Source organism: Martes martes (assembly GCF_963455335.1).
Source record: "Martes martes genome assembly, chromosome: X".
NCBI lineage: Eukaryota > Metazoa > Chordata > Mammalia > Carnivora > Mustelidae > Martes > Martes martes.
Window position 1 is genome coordinate 112,111,223 of NC_137897.1, and position 9,348 is coordinate 112,120,570.

General features: G+C 44.2%; 1 pseudogene across 1 annotated transcript; it reads left to right on the top strand.

Annotated features, from left to right (window-relative positions):
- Positions 1–970: 970 nt before the first annotated feature.
- On the top strand, positions 971–1,470 carry LOC308336959 (small ribosomal subunit protein eS10-like; annotated as a pseudogene). The gene has a single exon. The product of its transcript is annotated as a small ribosomal subunit protein eS10-like (transcript).
- Positions 1,471–9,348: the final 7,878 nt, after the last annotated feature.

Here is a 9,348-nt window from a genome sequence, read left to right on the forward strand (position 1 = left end):
GTTTAATGTAATAAACATTTCTTGTGTTCCTTTAATGTACCAGGCATTGTTCTATGTGCTGTGTGGGTACAGAGAGCGTCTTTGCCTTCTAGGGGCTTATGCATCTAGAAGACACATAGATAAATGAGACATAATGAGATAAATATTACGTCCAGGTATAAGGAATGCACTCTGGGTGCAGAAAGGGAAATTATTAATTCTGAACATAGAGACCAGAGCACTAAATCTGAGCCTGCAAGAAGATTCTAGTAGGCAGAAACCAAACCACCCAGGCAGAGGGAAGAGTCTAAACAGAAGTGCTGAGGTGGAAAAGTGTTTAAGGTCCATAGAGCGTAAACATTTTGCAAGGCCTGAATGTAATATTCAAAGGGTGAATTTGGATCTGAAACTGAAAAAGTGGTTTGGGATCCAACGGGCAATATCATGCTATGAAGTTTAGAGTTTATTTGAAGGAAACTGGGAGTCATCGACAAATTTTAACAAACCAAATTTGAGATGTCTGCTTTATCATCCTTTGCTTTACAAAGACAATTCTAAAAACAGCCTGAGGGAGGGGCGCCTGGGTGGCTCAGCTGGTTAAGCATCCGACTCTTAGTTTAGGCTCAGATCACGATCTCAGGGTCATGAGATTGAGCCCCACATTGGGGAGTCTGCTTTAGATTCTCTTTCTCTCTCCCTCTCCCTCCTCCACTATAAATAAGTTTTATTTTAAATTTTATTTATTTATTTGAGAGAGAGAGAGAGCAGGGGCAGAGGGAATGGGAGAGGAAGAAGTGACTCCCCACTGAGCAGGAAGCCCAATGTGGGGCTCGATCCCAGGACCAGGACGATGACCTGAGCCAAAGGCGGACACCCAACCAAAGGAACCACCCACCACCCAGTGCTCCAATAAATAAGTCTTTAAAAAAAAAAAAAAAAAAAAAACAAAAACGGGCCTTCCTTTCCAGCCCCAGCCGTAGCAGCCATCAAGATGTTGGTGCCCAAGAAGAACCAAATTGCCATTTATGAACTCCTTTTCAAGGAGGGAGTGATGGTGGCCAAGAAGGATGTCCACACGCCCAAGCGCCCTGAGCGGGCAGACAAGAATGTACCCAACCTTCACATCATGAAGGCCACAGAATCTCTCATATCATGAGGCTACAGAAAGTAAAGAAAGTTTGCCTGGAGACATTTCTACTGGTAACTTACCAAAGACGGTAGCCAGTATCTCCCGTGATTACCTCCATCTGCGCCCCGGGACTGCGCCTGCCACTCTGTGCCGCAGCCACCCCAAGACCGGCAGACCATGGCCCAAAGGTCTGGAGGTAGAGCGACTTGCAAGACTCACACAAGGGGAAGCTGACAGACCCCTAGACACGAAGCACTGTGCCCCCTGGTGCGGACAAGAAAGCTGAGGCCAGGGCTGGGTCACTAACTGAGTTCCAGTTTAGAGGCGGATCTGGTTGTGGACGATGTCAGCCACCTCAGTAAAGTTGGGGATTGTTTTGTGTTGAATAAATTTATAGCCAGAAAAAAAATTAAAAAAAAAAAAAACCAGCATAAGGATTGATCTGAAGATATAAGAGAATGAAGAAAGGGATGCTGGTTAGTCCAAAAGGGAGATCTGTCTGAGGGAAGATAGTGGCAATCTGAATAGAAAGGAAGTGGGTAGCTGAGACTGACATGAAAGATATTCCAAAGACAGGACCAATGGGATTTAGCTGATTGGATGGGTGGGGAGATATGGATATGAAATAATCTAGAATGAGTCTGGCGTTCTACCACTGGTCACTAGGGGCAGCTGTGATGAGCTTGGTGGTTATCAGGAAACTGAACAACGAAGTTACAGGAATGGTGTTGTCAGAGACACATACACGAGAATCTACCCATGGATGGAAAGAAAGAAGGCTGGAGGCGATTATTCTTCTTAGAAAAGAAGAATAAAGAATAAACGCATCTGAAAATGATGTGTAAGTAAAAGATGGTGACTTCGAATGACAGGATATTAGTCGACCTCCATGTGGAGAAATAAGGAAGTGTTCAGTTTCCAGCGTGGAAATCTTGGTTTCTGCCCAGCGGAGCCGGACTCAGAGCGGGGATGGTGGCAGGTTTCTGTGTGGTCCTGGAGACCCAGATGGGTGGGATGTAGAATAACCCTAGGGGAATGGGGGGAGGGGTATCAAAGTCGGAAGAGCTTACACGTGCATGGAGGCAGCCCACATGGAATGACTTCCCAGGTGTTCGGCCAGGCTGAATCAAGTTCAATACTCAAAGAATTCCAACAGAGATAGCACGGTGGTAAGGTTGGTGTTGGCAGCTGTAGATACAGAGCTAAGATTGTTTTATGTTCATGACATACAGGAATATTACTCTACAGCAAGACAATGTGTCTTATACTGCAGGTATCCCCAGCAGTATGGGAAGCTGGGAACGGGGAGACTTTCTGCTCATCAGGCTCAGCCACTACCCCACTGGGTTCCAGGGCGTGGCCTACAGAGCCAGGCACTAAGTTACTGGAGACCTTGGACAGAAGAAGAAGGAAGGAGAGAGAGCTGAAGAGAAAAACAAGCAGGATGAGCCAAAAGGGTTTGAGAGAGAACTGGCAGAAGCCCAAGACAACAGCATACTAAAGTGAGCCTGCCTTTCTCTGGAAAGGTGTGGATGAACATAGTCTTCTGTCTTGTGTGATGCTCACCAGAACAACAACAACAACCCTATATATTAACAAATAAGATACTAACACTGGTATGACAAGGGAAACAGATGCTAAGGAATGCTCCAATCAACAGACAATGTTAACTGGTTGGTTGCTTTATTTATTTAGAGAAGGATCGGAATGAGCAGAGAGAGAAGTAGAAAGAGAATCCTTTTTTTAAGATTTTTTTTTTTATTATGTTATGTTAGTCACCATATAGTACCTCCTTAGTTTCTGATGCAGTGTTCCGTGATTCATTGCTTGCATACAACATGCAGTGCTCCAACCACTGCACGCCCTCCTTAATACCCATCACCAGGCTCACCCATCCCCTCATCCTCCTCCCCTCTGAAACCCTCAGCTTGTATCGCACAGTCCAGTCTCTCATGGTTCATCTCCCACTCTGATTTCTCCTCCTTCATTTTTCCCTTCCTTTTCCTAATGTCCTCCCTGCTATTCCTTATGCTCCACATATACGTGAAACCAGATGATAATTGTCTTTCTCTGCTGGACGTATTTCACTCAGCATTATCCCCTCCAGTTCCATCCATGTCCGTGCAAAAGTTGAGTATTCATCCTTTCTGATGGCTGCGTAATATTCCATCGCATATAGGGACCACATCTTCTTTATCCATTCATCTGTTGAAGGGCATCTTGGCTCTTTCCACAGTTTGGGGACCGTGGCCATTGCTGCTATGAACACTGGGGTACAGATGGCCCTTCTTTTCACTACATCTGTATCTTTGGGGTAAATACCTAGTAGGGCAATTGCTAGGTCGTAGGTTAGCTCTATTCTTAACACTAGAGGAACCTCCACATTATGTTCCAGAGTGGCTGCACCAGCCTGCATTCCCACTAGCAGCGTAAAAGGGTTTCCCTTAGAATCTTAAGCAAGCGCCACTCCCAGCATGGAGACCCACGTGTGGCTCGATCTCAGAACACTGAAATCATGACCTGAGACAAAAATCAGGAGTCTGACACTTAACCGACTAAGCTACCCAGGTGCCCCTAGCTAGCTGTTCAGACACAGATATAAATCACAGAATTACTTTCTGCAGGTCACGCATGCCTGCATGCATTCAGTATTGACTAGGTATCTGTATGTCTCAGACATCATGCGAAGGTATGAGTGACGCAAAAATCGGAGAGTTCTTGCTCTCAAGCAGATCACTACCTAGATATATGTTAACCTAGAAGCTTCGAGGTGAGATCAGTTTAGCAATTAAATGTACGGCCTATTTCTGAAGGGCTGCATGGATGGACTAACAAAATAACGAAACCTACAGGCCGCTGTCTGTGAACACCTACTGTGCGTCACATGCTGAGCTGCCGTAGCTCACATCTGTCACTTCTTTCGGTCCTCACAACAATCGCAGGAGGTGGAGGCTGTTACTCCAAATTTTTCAATAAGGAGATCGAATGTGAATTTAAGACACTTCCTCGGTGTCACGAAACGTAATTATTGTGGCTAGAAATTGAACATGTATCTCTTTCATTTCAAAGCCCATTTTCTGCTCTCACTCCAGGTTACCACTCAGGAAACTTCTGCCTAAAACTGAGGAAGGAGTTAGGGAGTCAAAGATAGTCTGAGAAAAATCTCGGTGAGGAGGTAGACCATGAATGTGGAAGAAAGTAAGAAACCTGAAATGGCAGAAAAAAAAAAAAAAAAAAAAAAAAAAAAGCGAGGGCCAGGGGATAAATGGGAAAGGGGGACAGGAGGTATCAGCAAAAGCCCTGAACCAGGACCAAGCACACAGGAAAGCAGGCGAAAGAGACCTGGCTATCTGGAACCCACTGCCATATTGAAACACAGGGAGCGCTTCTCATTTCCAGAATGGTGGCCCTACTTCCCGTGAACCTCTGGGAGCCTTCATAAGGATGTATTATCATCACGAGGGGTAGTTATTTCGTCCACTTCCACCTCTGCCTAAGTATCATTATTGTTATTATTATTATTATTACTTTAGTTAGTTAGCAGGCTGCATGCCCAGCATGGAGCCCAGTGTAGGGCTGGAACCCATGAGCCTGAGATCAAAACCTTACCTGAAATCAAGAGTCAGAAGCTTAACTCAGTGAGCCACCCAGGTGCCTCTCTGCCAAAGGTTTTAATTAGCTAGATGCTCCTAGTAACCTGTGAAACCGTCAACAGGCTGCAGCTTAATATACATGCAAGCAACTTCCAACTGGGAAAAGCTCAGCCAGTGGGCCACTTGGCTTTAGGTTGTTGCTAAGAAGAGTGCCGTTCCCGGTTCAGACAACCATGGAGTCTCACTAAATCACAAGTGCCCACTGGGAAGCAGTTGCGCCCTGGGACTCCGTGTCATGCAGTCTACGACTGTCCTTTCCCATCCCTATCGTCTTCTTATTGAACATGCCTTCATGAGTTGATTCAGGACCAAAATGATTGGGAAAAATGTGGCTCAAAGGAAGTGGTTCCCACCACTGTGTTCACTTTAATCTCTGTTTCATATTAGGAAACAGAGAGAAAGACATTTGTTTATTTATCCATTTATCAAAAATCTCTCTCTACGTCAAAAACGGTGGTGGTCACAAAGGGCAGGATACAAAGTTTAATAACATCAAGTCCGTATTCATCATAAATTACAGTGTAGGAAGAAAGATATACATATGGATGTAATAGTATAATGCCTTGCTTCTCAAACCGGGACCTAGGAACGCTGTCTTGGGATTCAGAGGCTAATCAATCAGATTATGTGCACGCCCGTGTGTGACTCTTCTGAAACTTTCTAAGTAATACATCAAGCCCATTTTGGATCATTTGGAGGTCTAGCTTATTAGAACATATGATCTTGCAGAGCCCCAATTGGGGTTTTAGTTTTAAAGGGGGTCACGGTCAGGTTCACACTTGTGTTTACAATCAAGTTCATGCCAATGAGTACCCCTTTTGCTGTCCAGTAAAAATGAAAGGAACAGCTTTATGATACAGATAATGAGTTCTTGTTCTGCAAAGAACAAATCAGGGCATGGTGGGCCACGCAAACAGAAGCATGAAAGGAGAAGTCATGGAAGAACTGAAGCTCAAAAAACTCAACAGGGCACTTTGTATTAACTATATTTTAGCTCTGAGATATACTTTGATTTCAGGAAAACAACATCATTGCATTCTTTGAATTATGTGTTTATGTGTCTAAATAGATTTTTTTGCCAATAGCATATGCATGATTTTAGGTTTCAAAATAGTTAACGCAGTAAAATACAACTAAGAAATAATTTAAGTTACACGATAATTATTCCTTTAAATATGGTCCAAAGACAGGACGCCTGGGTGGCTCAGCTGGTGAAGTGTCTGCCTTCAGCTCAGGTCATGGTCTCAAGGTCCTGGGAGCACTGGGCTCCCTGCTCAGCAGGGAGCCTTCTGCGCCCACACCTCAACCGTTCCCCCTGCTTGTGTTATCTCAAATCAATAAAATCTTTAAAAAAGAAAAAAAAAGGTCCAGGGACACGGAAAAAATAAAAGGTCCAGGGTGCCTCACCTGGGTTGAACATTCAGTTTAACAACCAACTTTTGGTCTTCTGCTCAGGTGGTGATCTCAGGGTCTTGAGATCAAGACCCACATCGGGTTCCACACTCAACTTGGAGTCTGTTTAAGGTCTCTCTCCCTATGCCTCTGTCCCTCCTGCCCCTCCCTCTCTTTCTCTCTCTCTCAAATAAATACATCAATCTTTTCTTTTTAAATGTTCCATATATTAGCCAGATTGAGAATCACTCTCGTGTCCTATGTCCAACCCGCCTGCCTCCACTCCAACGACTTTGACAGAGATATGTGGTGCTGATCTCCTCACTTCCTAGTTTAACGCCTTACTAGGCCTCGGCTTAATTAACTCTTCCAAGGTATCTGACAATGTTTTCCATTTTCTTCTTTTGGCAGTTCCTTTTTCTTCCAACTACTGAAAAATCTCTCTTGTCTTCTACTTCTTTGGCCATTCTTCCTTAGTCCTCTTCTGGAATTATTAGTCCTCTATCAGTCTAAATAAATATTGCCACTTCCATGAGTTTTCCTCTAGTTTTTTTTATTTTTATCACTTTTTGTACTTGACGTGAGTAAATTCAGCTGCTCCTAAAGTTTCAGTGGCTATGAATACAGTAACGACAAACTCTAAATTAGGGAGCCAAATGTCTCTCCTAAGCTCCACATCTGCTTCTACAACTGTGTACTGGGACTCTTCACCTGGATGGTCCACAGCCTTCTTAAAGTCAAGATGCAGGAAACTGAACTTATCAGCTAAACACACACACACACATGCACGCACGTGTTCTCTCTCCTCAACTTCACATCCTTTTACTCCAGGGTCCGTCTCGTGAGTGGCAGCCATCCCACCGTATTTCTCAGGCTCTAGCCTGTATCCAAGTCAGAAACCTGCAGGTGTATGCAGGACACAAGCAGACCTGACTTCATTCTTCCTTTCCACTTGCTGCTTCGAGCTCACTCTTCTAAGTGGTTTTAACACCTATGGATAACACAGTTGGGCAGCTCCGACTGGTTTTCAAATTCTAGAGAAGAAAGGAGTCTGTTTTCATTTTGTTGCTGCGCTCACCGCTACTGCACACACGGGTTTTCTCTGATCTCTTTGCTGGCGGGGGTCCACTCTTCTGGGATCCCCTCGTTCTCCAATAGCCTTTTCAGGCAGACTCCCTACCTAAGAGGACATTGTCTGTCTCCCTTCCTGTGGGCTCTGCATGTGGCCCTCAAAAATAAAACTCACCTCTTTCGGCAGCAAGCTCTGGCAGTACCAGCCACTCCCTGTGCAGCCCTGGGTCTATAATCTGCAAATACAGGAGTTTAAGCCATCACTTTTGTACTTCCAACTTCTCAGAGGTGAGTCACGTAACAGTCCCTGCCTCCCTTAAAACTCCAGGAACACACGTTACAGTCTTAAAGCATCCGTCACTTGACTTGAGGGAGAAGACTGCTCCTCTCCTGACCCCTAGCACATCCACAACTCCCTTCAAACACACACGAATCCCTGGGTTTCTTCAACCTCAGCATGAATTCTAAGCCTTTTCTTAGGAATATGGTTGGCAGGCTATTACTGACAGAATCAGCTTGTGGCTTCCCTTTGCAAGTGCTACAAAAATGAACCAGGATCCCTCTTCAAAATGCTGTTTTATTTTATTTATTTATTTATTTATTATTTATTTTTTGGACTACTGTTGTTTTGTTCTCAAGCTTTGGTGACTCTTCTGAAACTCAATGACATCGGCATAATTCCAATAAGACTTCTTATAATGCAATCCTGGCATTCCCTTACCCTTACCCTAAAAGTGCTGTCTCCTATCTCTTTTGCCCAGCCATTCCTCTTTCCCTTTATTACTTTTTATTTCGGACCCCCATTCATTCTCCTCCTCCGCCCCTTTCCTATATCCTCCTAACTTACTCTCTTGTCTCCGATGTTACCTTCTTCCCTCTACATCCTAATCATAAACCATCATCCACTTATCAAAAGAAATGGTGTTTCTAAAATGCATTTATGATGACTACAACACACACACAAACTAAATATAAAGAAATATATAGGTTGCAAATAGAAGGATGAAAGGAGTTGTTATCATGAAAATGCTCACCATAAGTTTGCTGGTATGGATCTAGTTATGACAGACACAGCACTTGAAGATGAAGAGTATCACCAATGACAGAGAAAAGCATTTCACAAAATGCAAGAGTCAGTTATCAAAAAGACAATTATCTTGCAGTACTCACCTAACAACAAAGCTTCAAGACACATAAAGGACATTTTAAAGCATGTCCCTCATTGGTGTCATTTCAAAAAGACCTTCTTTTAAGGACCAATAACAATCTCAGTATTTAAAACAAGAGGTCCTTGTTTCCTAACGAATACAGCTTCACTCCAGTTCTCAGTCAGTGTTTCAGGAGTTCTCAGAGATGCAGGAACTTCCAGAATTTTCTGATAGTCTCAATTCAATTTATTCAGAGGAATGCATGTATTCACTATGAAGAATGTCTATCAAATATCAACAGTTTCTTGGGGTGCCAGATTGGCTCAGTCAGTTAAGCGTCTGCGTATGGCTCAGGTCGTAATCTTGCAGTCCTCCTGGGATCAAGCCCCGTGTCGGGCTCCATGCTCAGTACAGGGAGTCTACTTCTCCCTCTGTCTCTGGCCCCTCCCCCAGCTGGTGCTCTCTCTCTTGCTCTGTGTTCTCACTCTCAAATAAATAAATAGTATCTTTAAAAAAAACACAACAGGGGCTCCTGGGTGGCTCAGTGGGTTAAGCCTCTGCCTTCGGCTCAGGTCATGATCCCAAGGTCCTGGGATCGAGCCCTGCTCTGCTCAGAGGGGAGCCTGCTTCTCCCCCACCCCCCGTCTGCCTCTCTGCCTCCTTGTGATCTCTGTCTGTCAAATAAATAAATAAAATCTTAAAAACAAACACACACACAACAGTTTATTCTGAGTCTTCCTTCTGATAAGGACTCCATTGAAGATTGAATCATTTAAAAATAGAGAAATAGGGGCCCCTGGGTGGCTCAGTGGGTTAAAGCTTCTGCCTTCAGCTCAAGTCATGATCTCAGAGTCCTGGGATCGAGCCCTGCATCGGGCTCTCTGCTCAGCAAGGAGCCTGCTTCCCTTCTCTCTCTGTCTCTGCCTACCTCTCTGCCTGGTTGTGATCTCCGTCTGCCAAATAAATAAACAAAAAG